The sequence below is a fragment of the Prionailurus viverrinus genome, chromosome D3, assembly GCF_022837055.1.
Source record: "Prionailurus viverrinus isolate Anna chromosome D3, UM_Priviv_1.0, whole genome shotgun sequence".
Classification (NCBI taxonomy): domain Eukaryota; kingdom Metazoa; phylum Chordata; class Mammalia; order Carnivora; family Felidae; genus Prionailurus; species Prionailurus viverrinus.
Window position 1 is genome coordinate 73,342,712 of NC_062572.1, and position 24,535 is coordinate 73,367,246.

Below are 24,535 nucleotides of genomic sequence, written 5' to 3' on the forward strand. Positions count from 1 at the left end.
GAAACATTTAAACTTAGGGGATGTTCTGGAAACTATGATAGCTAAAAGAAATCATGGAAAATCTCAGTGTATATGGTCACTAAATCATTTTAAACTTTTCCTGTTAGGATGTAAAGTACCGTTAGTGAAAGCACTTACTTATCTCCCTTGTGAAATTACTGTTTTTTAATAGTCTAATTTTACACTTATAATCTATATATATTCTGTAATACACATTCTAACACATTGGTGATTTCTCCCATAATTGTTGAAAAGCCTATTTATCTGGTAGCTGTAAGAAATAGAATAAATCAGAAAAGTTGATTCCTAGGTAGTAGGAAGCCACTGGAATACATGAAGGAACTACACATTCTTGATGCAGCAAATAACTTGTTTTGGACCTTGAATCCTGAGTTTAGCATAAAACAACAATGGGGCACCTGGGTGGCTCAGTCTGTTAAGCGTCCAACTTCGTTCAGGTCATGGTCTCGAGGTCCCTGAGTTCGAGCCCCGCGTCAGGCTCTGTGCTGACAGCTCAGATCCTGGAGCCTGTTTCAGATTCTGTGTCTCCCTCTCTCCGTAACCCTGCCCCGTTCATGCTCTGTATCTCTCTGTCTCAAAAATAAATAAACGTTAAAAAAATTAAAACAACAACAATAAAACAACGACAGATATTTTTGATAGCAAATAAATAACAGGGTAAGTCCCAAATCTGTCTTCACATTTCACAGTACACTGCAAATACACACACACACACACACGCACACAATAAGTAATATAATATAGGATTAATATATTTAAAACTGCCGCTCCCAGTGCTACAGTGGTAAGTTCTTTCTTTAGAGGCTTTCTATTAAAAGACAAAAGCTATTGCCTTATCCCCAGATTTCAGTGTTTTCCACGGGAAGGCAAGTTGGAAACCCTCTGAAAGCATTTGAGAAGCTGCCTTTTTGTCCACACAATTCATTATAAGTTCTTAACGAGAGCTTGTCTCTAAATTCCACTCAGGTATGGATGTACCTGCTTTAACTGGACCATATAGAGCTGTGGGGGCTGTGATATCATGATTGATAATGAGAAATATATATATGTGGCCTTCATCCAGTTTCTGGCACTAACCTCCTAAAACCCTGGGAATGTCCTTACTCCTGAGACCTATTAATGTCTTTTGCTATGTTAATGAGGTTGACAATAGGACCCCACTCAAGGATGGGACCTGGTTAGCACCTGGTTAGCAGGAGAAAGAACCCTGTGATTAGAGGCTTGGAACTTTCAGTCCCACCCCCTAAACCTTCTAGGAGAGAAGAGGGGCTGGAGGTCAAATCAGTAGCTAATGGTCAGTGATTTAATCAATCATGCCTATATATTGAATCCTCCATAAAAATCCAAAGGAGAAGGTTCTCAGAATTTCCCATTTGGTGAACATGCAGAGTTGCTGAGAAAATGACACCTGGGAAGGGCACGGAAGCTCCCAGCCATTTCCCCACACCTTGTCCTCGTAGCTCTTCTTTCTGCCTGCCCCTGAATTATATCCATTAATGATAAGCCCGTGATCTAGTAAGTAAAATATTTCTCTGAGTTCTGTGAGCTGTCTAGTAAATTGATCTAACCTGAAGAGGAGGTGGTTGGAACCTGCAAACTATAGCCTGTAGGTCAGAAGCACAGGTAATAACTGAAGTGGAGAGTGGGGGGGCAGTAGAAATGAACCCTTAACCTGTGAATCAGATCTGTCTCCTGGTAGATAGACATCAGAACTGAGTTGAATTGCAAGAACACCCAGCTGTTTTCCAGAGAATTGTTGGTACCATAGGAAAACCTCCTCTACACTTTGAAATAGGGTTCAAGAACCCAAAATAAGGACTTTAATTTCTTTATGGCAGTGAAACCCCCAGGGAGTATGACTCATTCAGATTCTAGTGAGCAGAGGTCAAAAATTGCTGTAAATAGTTTGATAAATATCAGTGCTGGTGAGGGATATGAGTGTGAGAGAGAGAATCTGTATTGTATTGTCTACATGTTTTCCATTATGCTCTTTAATTTTTTTTTTAATGTTTATTTTTGAGAGAGAAAGAGACAGAGCATGCACAGGGGAGGGGCAAAGAGAAAGGGAGACACAGAATCCAAAGCAGGCTCCAGGCTCTGAGCTGTCAGCACAGAGCTCGATGTAGGCTCAAACTTGCAAACCCTGAGATCATGACCTGAGCCGAAGTTGGACGCTCAACCGGCTGAGCCACACAGGCACCCCTCCATTATGATTTTTAAACAGTTAGGTTTAATCTATATTCTATATATAGATTCTATATTCTATCTATATATTCTATCTATATATAGAGATTTATATTCTATCTATATTCTAACCTAGGTCATCCAGATTTATTTATTTATCTATTTATTTATTTATTTATTTATAATTTTTTTAATGTTTATATATTTTTGAAGGACAGGGACAGAGCGTGAGTGGGGAGTGGGGGAGGGGCAGAGAGAGACAGAGACAGAATCTGAAGCAGGCTCCAGGCTTTGAGCTGTCAGCACAGAGACTGATGTGGGGCTTGAACCCATGAACCACGGAATCATGACCTGAGCTGGAGTGGGAAGCTTAACCAGCTGAGCCACCCAGGCACCTCCATCCAGAGATATTTAGACATAAATAGAGACCATAGAGACAACATATGTATACACTTAATGTGAAGTGTTGGGGTTCAGGAGCAAATGGTCAAGAAAGAATTCTTGAAACATCTTTGATGCAGAAAAGGTGGTTTTATTTAAATCACTGGGATGGGACCTCTAGGCAGAAGGAGCTGCACTGGGGTTGTGAGGAGTAGCTGATTATGTACTTTTAAGTTGGGAGGGGCTTAGGGATAGCTTAAGTTTCTAAGGGATTTGTAAGCAGGGTTTCTAGGACATTGAGGACCTTGGTACATATTATTAGGATAAGGTCATTTACTACTGTCCAGTAAAACCTTAGTCATGAGACCCTTTAGATGTATATCAGTGGGCCATACATTTGGAGGATGATTGCTAACATATATCTTGCTGGGAGGAGGGGGTGGGGGTGGGTAGAGATAAAGGAAGTTTCCAAAGGGATTTTTACAGGATCTTGGAGGTCTGGCTAATGTCAAGCTAAGGTTGCGTTTTGTCTCTAGCAAAGTATTTACATTGAGGCAGCTAAGCTACTTGAGGAAGGTCATCTGCCTGTCTCAGTACTTGTCAATGGTCTGTGAAGGAAATTTAACTTTTTTTCTATATTACTTTTACCTTTGTTCTCCACATCACACTCTCACATCTTTCCATTTAGATGACTCTTCCTATCTAAGCCTCTGTGTTTTGAATCTATTGATGAACACCATAGTCATAAAACCTACTGTTTGATTTATAACCCCTCTACTTTTGTTGTTCCATTATGCACATTGTTAAAAATAGTATTTTACCAAAAAAATAAAAGTCATTTTCATTGTAACCCTGAAACTCTACCACCTTTAAAAAAAGGGCTGTTCATGGGGCACCTGGGTGTCTCAGTGTGTTAAGCCTCTGACTTCAACTTAAGTCATGATCTCAAGGCTTATGGGTTCTTGCCCCCTCAGGTTTTGTGCTGACAGCTCAGAGCCTGGAGCCTGCATTGGATTCTGTCTCCTTCTCTCTCTGCCCCTCCCCTGCTCGTTCTCTCTGTCTCTCTCTCTCTCTGTCTCTCTCTCTCTCAAAAATAAATTAAAAAAAAAACATTAAAAAAATAAAAATAAAAAAAGGGCTGCTCATGAGATTTCATTTGCTGAAATTTCACTTGGAACATTTCAGCAACTAGGAGTCTATTTAAGAAAGTGTGTTAAAGATTAATAAAGTCTATATATAGTTTCAACACTCTGTTTCAGTGCTCGTTGATTTTATTGGACTGGAGTTTTGTGGCCCCTCTTACAAGAAGAATTCATCTCCAAAGGCTGAAACATGACATTAAAAAAATCTGTATTTCTTTGATCTAAGCATTGCTTCCAGGGCATCCTTTGGGTCCATCCCATAAGGCATTGGGCACTTCATGAGCTAACACTGTGGCTATTTCTCTCAGGTTATTTCTAGTTGAGTCTCAGCCCTGGAGGTGCGTACCTAAGTTGAGAGGATGTAGTTGTAGATAAAGTAAATGTCTCCTTTAAGTACTCCACAACCCCCACAACACATGCACGTTGCGTCTATCTGGGGTCTGTTTGTTTTTATTATGGAATAGTTCACAAACCATAACATTTTACCTTTGAGAGCAGATGATGCACACATTATTAGTATATTCATAAAGCTGTGCAATCATCATCACTTTCTAACTCTGGAACATCTTCATTCCTCCCCTCCTGCCCTGGCAACCATGAAACTACTTTCTATCTTTATTGTCTTTTTTTCTTTTTAATTCCATAGTAGTTAACATGCAGTGTTATGTTAGTTTCCGGTATAGTGATTTAACTCTTCCATGGATCACCCAGTGCTCATCACAACAGATGTATGCCTTAATCTCTTTATTGTCTGTTTTTAACATAAATGAGATTATCTGATTATCCTGTAAATATTCTGTAACTTGTTTTTGTTTTTGGTATAGAGATACGGTTTAACATTTTTTCTGTATTTACTCTAATAGAGGAGTCACATTTTTAAATTCCTCATAATATTTTATAGTTTCCATCCATATATTGATGTTGGTATATTTCTAATTTTTTAGTTTTGCCTATAATGTATCCAGGGGATACTCTTTTGTGCATATATTTTGCAAGTCTCTTAAGACCCACTTTTAGCAATACAATTGCTAAGTCAAAGGGTACCTGCATGTTAATAGATACTAGTAGATTCCTTTTGTTAGCCTGGACCTAAAACCTCACAGGTCATTGTTTGCTTTACTGCCATTGAACAAATAGAGCTGGTTTCTTCTTAACTTTTAAATATCACAGAAATCTACTGCTTACTCTATTATGCGTGGTGATGACACCATTAAGAAACAGACACCAATGTTTGCCTCACTTAAAAAGAAAAAAAAGAGAAACAGAGAGAACTTATGTAGAGCAACTTGGGAGAATGCATCTCACCTGTGTCCTAAGATTTTCTCCATATGTGTTTTTCCTGTGTTTTAGTAGGTGTCACTCCATGACTTGGGATTGAGGTCACCCTTAGAAAACAGTATTTCCTAAGCTTTTATATGTACTGTCAAAATGGTATTTGGTCATATCCACACACCATAGAAGAATGGGAATTCTCTCTAGTGTCCTAAAGACCCTTTAGATTCTGGCCCCTGCTTGCTTCTCTAGTTCCAGGTAAAACCCCATCCACACTCTTTTCTTCAGTTTTTATAGCAGCTTCTTCAATGTGCATATTCTGGTGCTTATGGCTTTGCACACTTTATTCTGTATGTCTTTCTCATCCACTGTGCTAACTCTTGTTTTGTTTTGTTTTCTTTTCTTTTTTACAAGACTCAGTTCATGCAGCCTATCTTTAGGAATCTCTAACTAGCCCCTTAGACTAGGAGAGGCCCATCTTCTGTGAGCTCACAGTGACCTGGGTTGCTTCTTGTCATAGAATGGAACATGCCATACCATATATTTACAATATACATATATGCCCCAATTCCTTTACTGGTCAGTGACTTTGTGAAGATGCAGATCGTATTATATCTTAACTTCCCTGGGTGAACAGACTCTTTAGAACCTGGTTAGTTTTATGGCGTAGCCTGGTGGTTAGGAGCATTGGGCTTTGGAGACAGCCAGCCAAGACTTTGGATCCTGTCTCTACTGCTTCATTAGTTCTGTAAACTTGGCCACCTATGGAAATATTCTGGGGTTAGTTGTGTATCTACAAAATGGGCCTAGCATAATAAGGTTGCTGTGACGATGACCAAGTGATGCTCAGTAGTGGGCCTGGGACTTCATAAGGACTCGATAAATAAGCTTTATGAACGACAAAACTGGAGTGTTACTGAAAATTCCCTAAGTAGGCTGCAACAGATGGGAATAGAGAAACCTTCTTCTCCTCTATGGGGACACCTGTGTATATGTCCTGCATTCTCAACTATCTGGCCTGTTTCCCAGGCAGAGCTTGTCTTTCCCTATCTACACAAGTCCAGTGCAAACATGTAAGGTTGTATGTGCCCCTTTAAAACTGTTAGCACCAATGCTGTGGGATCAGTACATCTTCCTGAGTAATCGTGGTTAATAAAATAATGACTGCACTAGAAAGTACTTGGGCAGTATTCAGGTTTTGACTTCATTCTTTCATGATATTGAAATGCAACACCCATTAATTCTCATGTATCAGTGATCTGAAGTAAAGCTTGCCATGGCTTTGAAGAGCTTTCTGTAGTCTAGCAAATGTGGTGACTCTTCCTTCTCCTTCTGGGAAAGCATGTGAACTGGAAATTGACCTGTTACCCCAGTTGGTATTTGACATATAATGAAAGTAAATGGTCATTAAGGATATCAAAATATTGCATGGTTAGAGGAGATTCACATGGACGATCTGACTTGGATTAACAGCTGTGTTTTCATATGAATCTTGATTATCACTGACTTAGAAAATGATCCCTCATTTTTTGAAGTTTATTTACTTATTTAAGTAATCTTTACACCCAGTGTAGGGCTCCACCTCACCCTGAGATCAAAAGCTGCACACTGTCCTGACCGAGCCAGCTGGGTGCGCCATCCCTCATTTTGATGTTCGTTGTCTACTTGTGTTCAGAAATGCAGGCGGTCATCCTATTTTGCCAGAGAGTTTAAATTCGTTTCCTCCAACACTAAGCTATCCTTTCTTTTTTCCCCTTGGATTTACGTAAGTATCTACAGTACAAATGTTTCTTTTTAAAAAAAGGCCTTTTGAAAGGCTCTTGGAAAATATTTCAGTGATCAGCATTATTCATGTTGCCTATACAGCTATGTAAATAATTCCATCCTTTCTCCACCAGAACTCTTACAACTTAGCATACCCTCAGAAAATGCGAATGCAATTACAAGGTAATGCTGCCCCAATAAGCATTTCAGTGCTTTGGAAAGGAAACATTGAATACAGAGCTGAACACGCCCATGCTAGGCCTGTGACAATAAAAAGGATGTTTATGAATGAAATAGTGCTACAAATGGCACCACACTTTGGAGGAGGAAAGCAATTTGGTGAAGTGAAAGATGCTAAATGTTTTAATTTTCTTCTCTGCCAGTAAAATCTTGTAAAACAAGGTGACATATTAAATTTTCTATACTACAGTGACTCCAAGAGCCTGTCAACATTTTCATTATAAACTCCATTTTCAGAGCTTTATAACTCAGCTTTAAGAATTCACTCTGGCCTGACATTTGGAGTGCAAGGTCTTACCTGGGGAACATGTGTTTCACATGTTTGAAAAATTATGAGTTTATCCTTTTTTCAGTTTATAATGAGTAACCATTTCATACTTTTTCGCATGGCTACTGGGCCTCAGAAATTAGAGGCAGAAAGAAGGCTTACGTGTGGTAGGTCACCCAATGAAGGGGGAAAAAATGCTACAAATGTGGTCAACACAGGTCAGGGATGCTGATTTTCGTTACGAAGACTCACGGGCATACTAGTTGCTCTGCCTATCCTAGTTGCTCTGTCACAGAAAGAGCTCTACTACACTGCCCTCAACATTTTAGACTAAACTGTGCTACCCAGGGACACGCTATGCCAGATCCCTGCTGAGGAGACCCAGATTGATTGGGGAATTCTTAGTCCCCAGTATGTTTATTTCCACATTTGTATTATTCTGTGGATGGCATAAGACCTTTTCCCTAAAGCTTTACTTCATTTTTTCAAATCTTGTTCATTGTTAAGTCTTCTTTGTGGTTGTGTTTTTTAGTTTGCTTTCCCCTCTATCATATTTAGCACTCACTAGGTACTGAGTCTATATTATTTAATTATTTAATACTCGAAGCACTCTTTCTATACTTTGGAATGTCTACAGTTAAATCTTTGAAAGAATTACTTTTGGGGAAGGAAAGAACAAGGAAGCAATGGAAGAGAAATCTACATGTTGCCATTTGGAATGGGGCTTCAAAATGTCCTGAGAACCTCCTATGGCTTCCACAAAAGAACAAACATAAGCTCCCTAGAAGAGAATAGAGTATCTTCAATAAAAGGTGAGGTATTGTGGTGCCTGGGTGGCTCAGTTGGTTGAGCATCTGACTTTGGCTCAGATCATGATCTCATGGCTCGTGGGTTCGAACCCCATGTCAGGCTCTGCGCCGACGGCTTGGAGCCTGCTTCGGACTCTCTGTCTCTCTCTCTCTGCCCCTCCCCTACTTCCTCCCCCCCCCCCCACTCTCAAAAATAAATAAACATTTTTTTAAAAAAAGTGTGGTATCAAGTCTTCAGTTGTAGGTTGTTCAGGAGAGTTCCAAGAAACCACCCTTTCTTCCTGTGTATTCATCCTGATTTCACTCCCACCTATTTGCATTGTATTTTTATACAGCTGTCAAATTTATGTTAAAATGTGAGAAACACCCAGTGTATAATCCCAACACTTGCTTTTATGGTGTAAAGACCAATTTTGTAACACTTCACCTAAAAAACAGCAACATAATTTATGTCCCTCAAAACCACCCTCAAGCCATATCCCTTAGGAGAAGACTGAAGGACAATTTAAATAATTTACCCCACAACTAATGAATATGCAAAGCAAGTTTGAAACCCAGGTCTTTTAGACCTCAAAATCACACTCTTTCCTCTAAGCCACTGTGCTTTTCTTACTGTGTACCTGGACATCTGATTCTGTTTGCATTTTTTTTATCGGAATCAAGCTATGCCTAACTCATAAGTGGCTAACATTTTCCAGTGAAACCTATTGGGATAAACAGGCTAGACTCCAGATTAAAAAATAATAATAATAAGTGAGAGTGGGGGTTAAGGACAAAAGGACTCGAATTAGTTTGATTTTATTTATTTATTTATTTATTTATTTATTTATTTAATATTTATTTATTTATTCATTCATTCATTTATTTATTTATTTATTAATTATTTTAGAGAGAGAGCATGAGCAGGGGAGGGGCAGAGAGATAGAGGGAGGCACAGAATCTGAAACAGGCTCCAGGCTCTGAGCTGTCAGCACAGAGCCTGACATGGGGCTCGAACTTGGGAATGGTGAGATCACCTCCTAACCAACTGAGCCACCTAGGCGCTCCAGGACTTGAATTAGCTTCAACCAGGAATCTAATTCTGTTTTCAATTTCTCTCACCTCATTGTCTTCTCTTTCTTTCCTTTTCCTGTAAGTCCCACTACAGTGAATGACATCCCACCTATTGAGTTGTTCAAGACAGAAATCTGTGAAATTTAGTTTTTTCTCTCACACCAGCAACATTCTAATCAAATAGCAAGCCATGTGTGGTTTTTCTAAGAAATGTTATTTTTCCTTTTTTTTTTTTTTTGAGAAAGAGAGAGAGTGGAGAAGAAGAGAGAGAAGGAGAGAGAGAGAGAGAGAGAGAGAGAGAGAGAGAGAGAGAATACCAACTAAGCCAAGCAGGCGCTACACTGTCAGCACAGAGCCCAACATAGCACTCAAACCCATGAACTATGAGACCACGATCTGAGCCGGTACCAGAAGTCGGATGCTTAACTGACTGAGCCACCCATGTGCCCCACCTTTTTTTCCCCTTTTAAATAGACTTAATTTTTTAGAGCAATGTTAACTTCATAGCAAAATTGACCAGAAGAGACAGAGAGTTCCCATATTTCCCATTTCCTACATATACACAGCCTCCCCCATTACTAACATTCCACATGAGAGTAGTACTTTATTATAATTGATGAGACTACACTCATGCATAAGTATCACTCCAAGTCCATAGTTCACCTCAGGGTTCATCCTTGGTGTTGCATATTCTACCGGTTTTGACAAATATATAAAGAAATGTATAAGCACTGGCAACCACTGATCTTTTTTTACTGTCTTCTTAATTTTGCTTTGTTCAGAATGTCATATAGTTGGAAGCATATAGTATGTAGTCTTTTCAGATGGCTTCTTTTACTTAACAATATCCATTTAATATCTTTCCATGTCTTTTGATGGTTTAATAGCTTATTTATTTTTAGTGCTGAATGATATGCCATTCTGTGTTCATTTATCCCTTCACCTATCAAAGGACCTCTTGGTTACCTCTAAGTTTTGGTAACTGAATAAAGCTGCTATGCACATTCATGTGAAAGTTTTGTGTGGACATGTTTTGGTTCATTTGGGTGAATACCAAGGAATGGGATTATTAGATTGTATGGTAAAGGTATTTTTAGTTTTATAAGGAAAGTCAAAAATATCTTCCAGAGTGGCTGTACCATTTTGCATTCCCACCAGCAATGAATGAGAGTTCCTGTTGCTCCACATCCTTGCCAGCATTTGGTGTTGTCAGTGTTCTGGATTTTGACATGCTAATAGTCATGTAGTGGTATCTCGTTTTAATTTGCATTTTTCTGATGACATAAGATGTGCGGCATCTTTTCATATGCTCAGTTGCCATCGGTAGATCTCCTTTGGTGAGGTGTCTGTTCAGCTCTTTTGCTCATTTTTTAATAGAGTTGCTCATTTTCATATTGTTTGTTTTAAAAGTTCTTTTAGGTTTGGGATGACAGTGCTTTATCAGCTATGTTTTCTGTAAATATTTTGTCTCAGTCTGTGTTCTGTCTTCATTCTCTTGACAGTGTCCTTTGTAGAGTAGAAGTTTTTTATTTCAACAAAGTCTAGTTTATCATTTTTTTTTCATGGATTATACTTTTGGTGTTGTGTCTGAAAAGTCACCACCATATCCAAACTCATTTATGTATTCTCCCATGTTACCTTTAGGATTTTTATGATTTTTTGTTTGACATTTAGGTATATGATCTATTCTGAGTACTTTTTCTTTTTTGGTGAACAGCGTAAGGTGTGCGTAGATTCCTTATTTTTCATGTAGCTGTTACAGCATCATTTGTTGAAAAGACTATCTTCTCTCCATAATTTTGCCTTTGCTCCTTCGGCAGAGATTAGTTGACTGCTCATTTACAACTGTTTATTTCTTGTTGTGTTTATTTATTTCTATGTGTGCTGGCACCATCTGAACAGAAGCCACCATCATCCCTGACTGCTTCTCCTATAACTGACTGTTAATTACATGGCAGTCTATTTTATACACAGAGGCTAAAGTTGTCTTTTAAAAACATTTGAAGTTGTTCAATCATTTCCATTTCTAGGATCAACTCTAAACTCCATAATGACCTAAAAGCCCTCCTCCTTACATCCTTTCCCCCCATTTCCCTCTCCTTCCTCCACAACCAGCTTCATTCTCACTAGTTTCCATGCTTTGCTCTAACTATTAGAATCTTTTTCAGTTCTTTGAGTAAGCCATGTTTCCTCTCACACTGAGACTTAGAATACAGAGTAATCTCCTGGAGACCCCTTTTTCAGTTCCTCTTGCTTAAGCTCATTCCTTTTCATTCTTCAGAGTTCTGTTTTCATGTCACTTTTTCTGGGATATATGTTGTCTTTTTTTTTTTTTTTTTTTTTTTAGGGCTCACTACTAACTGTTATCAGAGCACCATGCCTCAAGTCTCCTTCATAATGATTGCTGATTGTAATTGTATTATTATTTCTTTAGCATCTGCCTACCACACTAAAATGGAAGCTTCCTGAGTGCAGGGGGAACCATGTCTGTTATCTTTGCTGATGTATTCACAGTGGGCACTATATTACAGTGTCTTAGTGTCTAACCAGGGTTGTGGGCAATAACCAAATGTGAATCATCAGCAAAGGGTGGGAACTGCAGAGTCAGGTAACTGAGGGTTAAGGCCCTAATTCTTGGATCCCAGGATTTCTCTGTTTATCTGGGAGCCAAGTAACACATCATGAGTCAGAAGATTTTATTAGCAGTATATAGAAACAACCCAGAGAATGGGGATGCAGAGAACCACAGGATCTTGAATTGGGAAAAGATCAAAGTCTTCATGTAGTAGTCAAAATATTTGTTAATGGTCATAAACTGAGAGCATTAAAGTATTCACAGTTCATCTTCCTTTCACATCCTTCAGGGCCCCATAGTCCAGAGATCATTTTGGTTTCTTTAGATTGTCTCTAACATGCCAAGAAGGATAGGACAGTAAGTGTTCTTGGCCTTTCCTCCCTTCAGGCCTTCAGGAAACTTGGGGCTTTCATCTTCTCTATTCTTAAGGAATAACTGCTTTTCCTTTCAGAAAGCAGTTTTCAAATGTTTCCCAGGTTACTGTCAAGCCTCAGTAGGCCTCTTATTCAGTGTTGTCTGGGAAGAATTAAGCCCTGGGATGGCCAACATCAAAGCTGGTTCATGAGCAACAGACCTCACACACAAACCTTCAAGAAGGTATGAGATGGAGAATCTATGTTTTCCTTTGTTTTATTTTGTTTTCAGTAAAGAAAAATTCTTATTCACAAAAAAGAATTCAGTGTTTAAACTAAATGGATAAAATTGATAACTATTTTTCAGTTCTGTTCAATTTTGAAAATAATTTATTCAAATCAAAAAAGAATGTCCACAAGCCCCTTGTTAGCTGGCATTGCTGATTTCTCTAGTACTTTCTCTGTTTGACAGCCACTAGGCTTTTTCCAGATGATGGGTGTAGTCTCTCTTTTCTACCTTGTACGCCAGAGGTGGACGGAGAGGCTGGAAACTTCCAATGCATAGAAACGCTAGTGAGTCAGTGTCCAGACCCAAAGACATTTTAGAGCATTATCTTCTCACAAAAATGGGGATGTAGTTGGAGATGTCATATCAGATAGATAGCTAGGAAGTTTTATTTATTTAAAATGGGAGATGTGAGTTTCTTCAATATCAAAAGCCTCCTGTAATATTGATCTCTCTTTTTTCCCCACCCATTGCCCTTCTCCTTACCTCTCCCATATTTTAATTAATTCCTAAATGCAGTACTTTTCAAGGAACTTGGTAAAAACACCAGGTCGAGGCCTTGTCATTCCTCAATGAGGCTGTTTTCTTTATTAGCTCCCCAGGTGACTCTGATATATACTGAAGTGTAATGTGTATATTATTTTCAAGTTTATGCAAAATGTCACCATGCCTTGTTCGTCTATGAGACCCCACCCTTTTATTTATTAATGTATTTATTATGTAGTATCTTCTTTTTACTTATTATAGCTGAATCTTATTTGATTTGATTATTGGAAGCTATTAATTATCATATCCCCTTTATTAAATGGTATTGTAATGACAAATAATGGGGAGATGGTAATTTTATCAATTCATGCTGAACACTTCTTGGTTAAGGAACTTCATGTTAATAGTTATTCTTTCAAGAATATCCCATTGTACTGTGATTAAAAACAGTCAGTAAACCATGAATATCAGGAGAATGATAGCAAGAGGTTTCTAAGTGTGCATTGTGGGCACCAGCAGTTTATTTTTGAGAGAGCCTGATTAAATGCATCTCTGTGGATTGCCATGGTTTATGGCAGAAGTGATGCGATGATTTGTGTTAACGGTTTAACAGGTTTAAAGTTGAAAATTTATTCTGATTTCATTCTCTTCCCTTTGGCTGATAGTTACTGTCTAAGACACTTCATCAGAGAAACTACCGCAGAAGTGGCCTAAGAAGCAGCTGTCATCCAAAGAGTAGAAGAAGTCTCTAGGGTCAATATCAGAGCTGGCTGTGTTCTCTAAAGACATAAGAGCTCAGATTGGATAATGCCCTCCCTTCAAGGAGGTTTAGTCCAGTCGAGCATATGATCCAACACAGTGTTTTAATTTAATTTTATTTTTGGAGTGGGAGAGTTGTTTCATGATAAAGATGGTCGAAGCAAAAACTCTTCAAGGAATGATGTAGCATTATATCTCTAATGTCTTGCCTTTAAAGTAAAGCCATTATATTATAATACAGATCCGTCTCTGTCTTACTTCTCCTGGAGATTTACTGCTTTAATACATATCCAAGTGTATACAAATATTTTCATGGCCAGGAAAACAAACTTTTTGAATTGGTCAGTTGACTGGTATTCAGAGTGTTTTACGTGTGATTCCTCAAAGGTGGATTCACTATATGGCTATGGATATCATGTCATGGTGCTTAGAACTTCTCATACTTTTAACAGGGGTAGCAACCCTACTAAGTCCTCTGGGGGCTGCTGGAAAGAATGATAGTAACTGGGAAAAACTTTGCAAAAATAAATCATTTCAATGTAAGAGCCTGGATTTAAATTATTAGATACCAGAAACTGACAACTTTGGTATTAGGGTTTAAGCTTTCAGTTAGACCTCTAAAACTAGGATGTTGGGCTTTCAGTGCCTAATATTGAAGATCTTTCCTCTTACCTGAGGACCATATTCTAGCAATTTCATGATCTGACTGTCAGTTAAGTTAGTAGCTGAAGGGAGGGGATCATTTTTATATTTTGTATCTTTAGCTATGTGTTCTGTTTAAAGATGACTTACTTACCAAATAAGTTGATTTCTCTTCCCAACAACACTTGAGGCACTAATAGAAAAAGTTTATAAGAATTGAAAGTTACAAAATAAATGTGGGAGAGGTGCCTAGGTGGCTCAGTTGGTTAAGCGACCGACTTTTGATTTAGGCTCAGGTCACATCCTCACAGTTGTGAGATTGAGCCCTGCATCAGGTTCCATGCTGAGCTTGGAGGTTGCTCAAGATTCTCTCTGTCCCTCTCCCTCTGCCTCTCTCCCCTGCTTGTTCTATCTCTTAACAAAAAGAATTGAAAGGTTTAACCCCAAATTAATAAAGGAAAAAATGTGGGACATATGTACACAACAGATTGCAACAATCTGTAGAAAGCAAAAGTCAGATGCAGGAGGAGAAAGATAAAACAAGGCTGAAGAGGCTGCAGCCAACCAAATTTCCCTGATGATCATCTCCAGGGGTAAGTGTACTAATTTGAAATAAAGTGATGTGGGACCTGGAGAGCAGTTCTGAAATGAGAACCCCAGATATTTGTATGTTCAGGCAAGTTAGGTGAGCTTTGAGCAGTGGTTCACCAAGTTGTCCCGATCAGCATCATAACCATCACGTGGGAGCTTGTTAGAAATGAAGATTATGAGCCCTACTTCAGACCTATTGACAGAGGCTCTGGATGGTGCCTAGGGATCTGTATTTTAACAAGCCTTCTAATGCACCTTCAGTTTGTAACCACTGGTCCAGAGTGCCCTGGGTGGATAGCTAAAGATAATGTTAATCACTGCCTGGCAGAACTTTGAGTGCCAAGGAAATCCCCAAGGTAGGAGAGAGGGAAAAAAAGGAGAAAGAGGGGAGAGGGAGGAGGAGATATTAACACAATATTCAATGGCTATCTTCTGCCTTCCCTATTTGTGCAGAATACCTAACAAATAGTCACTACTTTCAGTCAAACGGGAAGGATCTTCTCGGGAAATATGAGTGTACTGTCTGGGGAGATCAAGAACAGCAAAGAACCCTGCATTTTGGCAGTAGATTTTCCCAGCACAATGGGGGAGCTCCTCAGTCACTCACAGTAAAGTATTTTCACTCTCATAGTCTCACCCACTTATAGAGACCCAGGGAAATGTTTCTTTTGGTTCACACTTAAATATAAATTCACAAAAAGGGTCACCAGCCATTTTATGAATTCTTGCAACATGACAAAGGCAATGATGAATAAATTTTAAAAATTAGAAAAATAATTTCAAGTTAATGCAGGGAAACAAAGGGGTTTTAAGCAACTGCTAATGCATAATCTTAGAGAAACTTAAGAAAATAATGTATTCATAAACTAATAACAGTAACTCTAAAAAAGAAACAATTGGAGAAGAAAACCAATCTCTTAAAATTAAATGTATATATTTCAATAGAAAAAAAATTAAATCAATAAAAGGGTTGGAAGATGGAAGAGAGAATCACTGAGATTTGTTCTCTTCAAAAGAAAGCTGGAGGGGAAGCAAAGGTAAAACCATTTCTAATATCTGGTCATGATTTCTAATGTCTGGCTAATAGGAATACCAGAAGAGAGAAGAGATAAAATTGAAGAGGAACACATTTAAAAATATATAAAATAGTTTCCCTGATATGTCTTCTAATTGAAAAGGCCTGGCAAGTGTTGAGTTAGATGAAAGAAAAAGGCTTATAGTTAATCTGTTATACAGTTTGAGAAAGTCTCCAAAGAGAAAGACACACACACACACACAAACACACACACACAGGCCCACAGACAGACACACACACAGACAAAGAGACATACCCTCCTCAAGCAAGTTACCTCCCGACTGAGCAAACTGGATGCAAGAAGACACCAAAGCAAAGTTTCTTATTTCTTTGGGCAAATTTTTTTCAACCTAGGAATCCTTAAACATACATACTGTTGATCAGATGTAAGAATAAAATAAAGAAGTTATTAGATACCCAAGGGCTCAAAAATTACATATCGCATACCTTTCCTACAAAGGTACTTGTAACCGAGGGAGCCAAGAACTAAAAAGTAGTTGACTTGTAGCACAGCTGAACTAGGGTGAGTTCCAAAATGTGCCCTACGAGTTCAGGCTCAGATTCTCCTGTTTTAAAAAATATTGGTAGTTGGTTTTTCATCCCGGGTTTTTGCATTCCAATATTTATGTATGTATGCATTTATTTATTTAGAGAAGGGTGTAAGTGAGCTAGGGACAGAGAGAGAATCCAGGAGGGGCAGAGAGAGAGAGAGGGAGAGAAAGCCAGGTCACCTGAAGCGGGACTCATGCCCACCAGATGCAGGGCTCAAACTCACCAATGTGGTACTCAAGCTCACGAACTGTGAGATCATGACCTGAGCCAAAGTCGGATGCTCGACTAAAGCCATCCAGGGGTACCTGCATGGCTCAGTTGATTAAGTGTCTGACTTCAGCTCGGGTCATGATCTTGTGGTTCATTGAGTTTGAATCCCACATAGGACTCGGTGCTGACGGCTCAGAGCCTGGAGCCTGCTTCAGATTCTGTTTCCATCTCTCCCTGTCTCTGTCTCTCTCTTTCAAAAATAAAGAAAAACTAAAAAATAAAATCAAATAATAAAAAATACATTTAAAACATAATTTTATCTTCAAATTGAGTTTTTTGGTGCCCCATTAAATTTTGTACCTAAGGCGCCTGCCTCACTAACCTCATCAGTCTTGGCCTTGAGTGGTGTGTTTCCTCAGGCTGCTGTAGGAAAGTACCATAAACTGGGTAGGTTATGTTAACAGACATTTATTCTCTTATGGTTTTGGAGGCCAGAGTTTGAATCAAGGTGTCAGCAGACTAGTCTTCCCTCTGGAGGCTCCAGGGTAGAATCTCTTATTTGCCTTTTCCTGCTTCAGCCATTCATTGCTTGGCTTGTGGCTGTATCAGTCCACTTCCTGAATCCATGGTGGTCCTGCCTCCTCCTTAGTTGGGGGTCTTCTTCATATGTCTGTCTCAAAATCCTCTCTTCCTTTCTTTTATAAGGACAGCTGTTTCAATGATAACCAATATGGATAATTTCAATAGAGATATACTGGAAAGGGGGTGGGGGCTAAATCTGTATCTATCATTGTGAGAAGTCAATAAATAATGTCTCAAGTTGATAGATCAAGAAACAAACACACCATGTAGAGATATGAAAGAAGCTACAAGCAGAGTTGTTTTAAAGTTTGTTATGGAATGAGACTATAGCATTTAATATTAAGCCCTTTTCTTAGGTGTTTAAACATATACATTTAATGCATCAAAGAAACAATGAAAGAACCTATAACATTTTCTTGCATTTTATGGTTTGAAAGTGTCTTTTAATGAATCATGGAGCATCTTTTCATGAATAGAATTAGTGTTTTTAAATTAATTTTAAGTTAATTTCATTACTGTTTTCACCCCTTCTCAAACTCTGCAGATCATTTTTTTCCCTAGACATTAGCTACTACTTTAGTAAAATACAATGAAATGGAATAATAAAAAATAAATAAAAATAAAGACATTTTATATACAAACATAGTTTTTTTTTTAATTAGGCCCAATAGACATACATCAAATGTTTATGTAATTCTCTAAAAATTTCCTCTCAATGTGACATGCCATGTGGCATACTGGTAAAAAAATTGGAAGACTTGGGACAATTCCAAGAACCACAATTTGAGCAATGACCTAGTTTTACCTTTTTTCTTTCTTCTTCTTTTAAAAAAGTTTTCCATCCTTCCTACCTTTGTTCCTTTCCATTTCTTTCCTTCCTTCCTTCTTTCATTTTTAGTGTTGCTTTTTCCTATCTTGCTTAACAAATCCTACCCCACCCCAAGATTGTCAAGATACTGTTTTGTTATTTTCTAAAAGTTTTATCATTTTACTTTCTACACTTAGCCACTAAATAGGCCTGACTGTTGGATATGGTGGGATATAGGCTTTAAAGTTCATTATTATCAATATCCCTTTCAATTTTTCCCTCATTGGTTGTCTTCTGCCTGTGTATTGGCAGGATTCACCTTTTCTCCTGGTGGCTGTGCAGCACTACATAGCATCCTGTTAAATATCAAGAGTCCATTAATGTAGGCTGTGTTTGTAGGCTCTATGTTCTCTGTCAGTGTTCTATATTTCTATCCGTGTATCCATGTGTCATTTTGATTACTATAGCACTAAAAATGAATCTGGAAGCCTATCTTCCTGTTTTGTTGTTTATTAAAGTGTATTTTGGCTTTTGTTGGCTCTTCACATTTGCATGAAATTTTAGTTGACTTTCAAAGTTTCCCCCAAGATGCAAGTTGAGATTTTGATTAGAATGTACTGAAGTGTAAATTTGGGAGGGGGAAGAGGGATCATCTCTACAGTTTACATCTTTATAGTTCTGGGATTTCTATCGCTTCTCGGCCTTTTGGCTAAGATCAAGTATAGTTCTGGGATTTCTAATCTTGAATATGATTTCTTTCTTTTTTAATTTTGGTCTTTCAAATTCTATTTTGAAGTCTCTTTAATCATAGATGTCTTTCATATATTTTATAGATACATTCCTAGTACCTCATGTTTATTATTGCTGATACTTTAAATAGCATTTTAAATTTTATTCTTTTTTTTTAGCATAGGATTCAATAGATTGATAAGATAGGTAGATGAGGTAGGTAGGTCGATCAAGAATCCAAAAACCTAGTTCAATTCTTTTTCATTTCAGTTGTTTACCTCGACATTATTTTGGACATTACAGTTTGAAAATTAATAAACTTCATGGCCATCTTGAAAAATATTAGTGCAGGTTGTTTGTTAGAAAATATCTTTCAAAATATATAGTCTATAGAGAGAAATACAAGGAAATAAGTCCTAGGTGATAGAAAGGTTGGGGTCCACCAAACTGTGCTGTTCTGGATGAATGCAAATCATTGTAGAGAACTGAATTTTATAGTTAATATAGTGAATACCTGTTTTACGAAAGTATCATAATAACCACACTGAAGAGCCACCTCCTTTCAAGAAGCTCACATTGTAGCAGGAGGGACGGAAGGAGTGTCATGGAAAGATAATAATTTTTTACGAAGTCCTCATCAATTTGAGATGGACGTTGTGAAAATCTATTTATATGTGAAAAGAGTAAAGAAAGCTTACATTACTTTGTTCTTTAAAGAATTGATAGTTGAAGAGAATGACTTTTTTCATTACAGATTGAATATACAAGGAGAGACTTTAGCACTAAGAAACAATGTGTGTTTTTTTTTTAAAGAAAATAATTTCTGAATGATGAAAAGGACCATTTTCCGTAAAGACAGTCAAGGTAAAATACAATTGAGTAGAAGTAGGAAAGTAAAAGGCCTCTTCAGTTAATGCATTTCCAGAACTAAGCACAAAGATGCTTTCTAAACAAAGGGACCTTTCCGAATGAGGGTGCACTTTAGAGAGAATCTTTTCAAAGGACCCCTATTTAGTTCAACAGGCTCCTTCAAATGCAATGCATTTTAAAGGCTTGGAAAGTAAGGATACTATCTCTAGAACCTGGCGTTTAGTTTTATCGTGAAAGTTTTGGTAACACAGGTACATAGCATACTGCTTTGAACACAGGTAACACAGGTACATAGCATCCTGCTTTGAACTAACCTTTTGGGATTCTGAGAGAGGAGCTTATGGTATTTAGAAGTCAGGAGAGGAAATTTGAGTTTTTATATCTTGTTCCTTCAACTTCCTCTGGTCTGCTGTATTCCTCATCTCAGCCCTTCCCCAAGACAGCTTCTGATGTTGGACACTCTAGTGCCCTATGTCTATTCTTAAGCCCTACTTTGATCCTACTTCTGGGACTACTCCCTCACCCTTGTTTTGTCCCCACACTTTAATCTCAAATACACAGAACCCTGGATTCTTGGCCTCTTTCCATGTGTTCCTCTCTGCTGCAGCTTTCTGGCTTACTGACCTCTGGATCTGACCTCTTATGAATGTGACTTCCTAGACCCTGGACTACTGGCTGTCTCCATCATGGCTTTATTTGATCCTTCTTTGCTCCCCTCTAAGTCACTTGCAAAAGAAACAAACATTTGCAAAGTTTTGATTTTATCCCTGATACTCTGTTAAGAGAGAAGTAAATTTCAGAATAGTTTAGGGGAATTTATTCCCCATTATGCTCCTCTTATAAACATTTCAATTTGAAAACCTGACACTTACCTAGAAGAATTAGGTGCCAGACTTGCCCAGGAAGGTAAATCATCACTATTATATTAGATCACATAACACTGGTGAAAGGCTTAAATGTCTTTGGACAGATGGTGCCCTGTGAGATTCAGGGAAGCTGAAAACAGGAGACCATACTGATTCCCAGTGTGCAGATGTTTCTAAAAATATGTTGTATGTCATGATGAAAAACAGACCTGCACTACAGATACTTTCAGAAAATAAGCATAGCTTTAAACTCTATTTTGCATTTAAGTGAAGAATGAAAATCATGCAGGAAATTCAGTTTATATAGTCTGTCATTTTGACGGAGCTGGGCATCCCTATTTGTTCCTTTTGAAAGAGCTGCTCTGGAAGGTGGTTTTAACATCTATTTAAACTCTTTGAGCACCATAAGCATATGTTTATCCAGAGCCCAAAATAATTTATTTTCACTCTGCTTCTACTTTTATAACACAAAGAAAAATCAAAGTGCATAAAAATGCTGTGACTTCTCACAGGGCAGCCTAGTTTTAGTGTTGGTATCCTCAGGCATGTATGATAAAGAGTAAGGTTAATAATGTGACTTGAGGCCTGACAAGATCCTATAATTCTTTCTGAATCCTTCTAAAAATTAACTTGTATGCATTATAATGCTGAGTGCATTTTATTGTATTTTCTGTAAAAGGCAATGTAGTGTTCCAAAAGATGTTCTTGATACAAACCTTGCCGCCAGGCATTTGGTAAATAGTCATTTAACCAGAGTCCTCATGCCCAACCTTTCCAAATACGGGACTTTATTGAAATTCCTTAAAAGTTCCATTTCACTTTGCCTTATAGGGCAATACAGTTTTTTGGTTTTTGTTTGTTTGTTTTTTGTTTTTTGTTGTTGTTGTTGTTAAAGTGACTGGGTATCAGACTATGGCAAAGACTTGGTAAATGTCTTTATCCTGGCTAGAGAAAGTAGCTGACTAGGCTTTGGCTAGTTCAGAGACCTCAGAAAAACTTTCTAAGTACAATTAATGGTTCTGTCCTTTGCAGAAACTCCAAATGCCTTCTGAGTTGGGAGGAAGCTATTATAATTGATCAAGGATTTGTGTGCATGTGTGTCCTTGAGCCTTTTTTATAATGGGGGAAGAAATGAAGTTGAGTAAGAAGGGGGAAGAGATAAAGGAAAGGAGGAGGAAGTGAGAAGGAAAGACTAATAATGAAAGTCAAAAACCACTGATATGAAGTATTCTTTTTTCTTCCTTCCTTCCTTCCTTCCTTCCTTCCTTCCTTCCTTTTTAATGTTCAGGAACTGTTATTACAAATTAACATACAATATTCTTGTGTTGTGAAGCTGGATAAATATATAGGTATTTCTAAAGCTCTTGAAATCAGAAGCCAGCTAGCTATTCCATGGCTACTTTGTACTTCAATTAATTTGCAAACATTCAGCAAAACACAAGTCCTCATTCTTCCTATGATCTATGTAGTACATTGGGAAAAAGTCAGAATTTGAACCTAGGTCAGTCTCATGTCAAGGCACATGTTTATTTATAACCATGGTAGGTTACAATCCAGTGACCTCAGCAATTTCATCCAAATACCTAAAGTTAACTCCACTTTCAAAATACTCCTATGGAAAGGCACCTGGGTGGCTCTGTCAGTTAAACATCTGACTCTTGATTTCAGCTCAGTTCATGATCTCATGGTTGGTGAGTTTGAACCCTGCATCAGGCTCTGCACTGATAGCACAGAGCCTGCTTGGAATTCTCTCTCTTCCTCTCTTTCTGCCCCTCCCCCACAAGTGCTCTCTCTCTTTCTCTCTCTCTCTCTCTCTCTCTCTCTCTCTCTCTCTCTCTCTCAAAAATAAATAAAAATACACTTAAAAATATTCCTATGGAAACCACCCGGTACCCACTGGTCAACATTTGAGAAACTATTTTAAATGCCCTGGTTTCCAGGAACTAGGATGGCTATTGCAAGGATCATAGCATCATATTCATTTCTTAACAGTGGATAGAAAAAAATCTCCAGGTTATCAATACAACTTAATCACTGTTGCTTTGTTTTATCTTAGTTAATAACTAGTGATATGACAAATAATGCCTATTATTATCATTGAATCAGTTATAGAATTAATGGCTAGCATGGCTTATTACAAGGTTAGACTTGTTGTCAGGTATGGATATTTTTGATTCTGATTATTCCTCAGATAAATAATTTTCTTTTTCCACTTGCCTGGGAGCTCTTTGAGGGCACAGGTAATGTTCTTCATTTGGAACCATTAATGGCTATCAACGCTCTAAGACATGGTATATGTCAATGAACATTTGTTGAATTACTTTAAAAAATATTCCTGGATTATGCTTTTATTATAATATATGCTAATATTATTCATTTTTCTGTAGTGTTCAGTGAATTAACAAAATTAGTGTTGCAGCTCCTGATGAGAAAAGGCATCCATGGTCCTACTCAATATGTACCTTTAGCAAAATTTGTTATGAAATTCTAAGTGTTCCCTAGCTAATACTGTGATCCAAATGCCTGCAGTTATGCAATATGGCATGTGATATTTTAAATGAATCATGAAACAATGTATTCCAATATTTTGACTTTTCTGTTCAGTTTTTAAGGACAATGATAGGTAAAATATAGGGTTTTTTTTTAAATGAGAAACATTAGGAGATGCTCTACAAAAAAGACATCTCCAGCATTGTTTGAGCAACGTCTTATCTTTGCAATGTATCTTTTATTGTTTGACTCAAAGTATTGTTCTTAAAGTATATAGGTGAATATGAAATGACAATATGTTAGGTACATAAATTTCTGTCTTTCTCAGTTGAAAAATGTGTTGATGGTGTGATTAGATGCATGTATAAACAAGTTTGAAAAAATCTTTGTGTGATAGCATTTTCATCTGCAAACAGATGTTTCATACTTCTACAGATTAGTGATTGCTCATAAATAGCAAAACATACATTTTATTAACATATCATATTGTATTCAGAAGTGCATTTTGCCCTTGAGAGACTGAAAGCAGAATAAGGCACCAAAGTTGTTTTTTTTTGTTTGTTTTTATTTTTTTCTCTAATGTGTCAGTTAGCTTTTGCTGTATAGCAAACCATCTCAGAAATCAGTGGCTGAAAACAACTGTTTATTTAATTTGTGATTCATTAGATCAGCTGGGTGGTCTTGGTCTGGGTCAGCTGGACTGGTCTCACTCATGCACCTGTGATCTGCTAGTATATCGGAGGGAGTGGCTTGTTTATGATGGCCTTGGCTGGAAAGACAGGCACTCCTCTCCAAGTGATTTTATCCTTGAGTAGGATAGCTTGGAGATGTCCACATGAGGGACCCATGGAGATCACAGGGTTCCAAGAGTTGAGAGTCCAAGAGTATATGGTCTGTCTCTTGAGCCCTAGGCTGGAACTCACAGCACAGCTTCTGCCACATCCTATTGGCCAAAATCCATCATAAAACCAGGTGAGATTCAGGAAGTAGAGAAATATTCCCCTCTCTTTGATGATGAGGAGGCACTGTGGCCGATTTTGCAATTTATGACAGCTAATATTGCAGTTCTCACACCATCCTCCTCAAGATGTTAATGTCTTTTGATGATAATCATAACCACAACAATAGCAATGGAGGACTCTCTGTGTGCCAGGCGCAGCGTTAAGTGTGTTCCCTGGATTCACTCAATCAGTTTTCACAGTAACAATTTAGATGGATGCTACTTTTTCTTCATCGATAAGAAAACTTTGTCACAGAGGAGTTAACGAGATGTAAAAGTCCTCCAAAACAAGATTTCTCTGGCCAGATAAATTTGGGAAATGGAAAGGTAAACAATGAAGAAGGATCTTTCTATCCATCCATCCATCCATCCATCCATCCATCCATCCTGTAAGACTTCTCAAAGTTTTGAATGTAATAATATGTATTGTGAATCTTATGGTTGGGGGAATTATAAGCCACATTTCTAAATGTGGAACTTAGGAACTCTTCTTTTTATGGAATATCTATTAACATGTTACAAGACAG

The 24,535-nt window shown here is 37.9% G+C and overlaps 1 protein-coding gene and 1 non-coding gene across 2 annotated transcripts in view; both read left to right on the forward strand.

Annotated features, from left to right (window-relative positions):
* The window catches only part of DCC (DCC netrin 1 receptor), a 1,137,854-nt gene that overhangs the window by 405,276 nt on the left and 708,043 nt on the right, over positions 1–24,535 (forward strand). The window lies entirely within an intron of this gene.
* Positions 8,100–8,184, forward strand: TRNAQ-UUG (transfer RNA glutamine (anticodon UUG)). Its single transcript has one exon. It is a non-coding gene; the product is annotated as a tRNA-Gln (tRNA).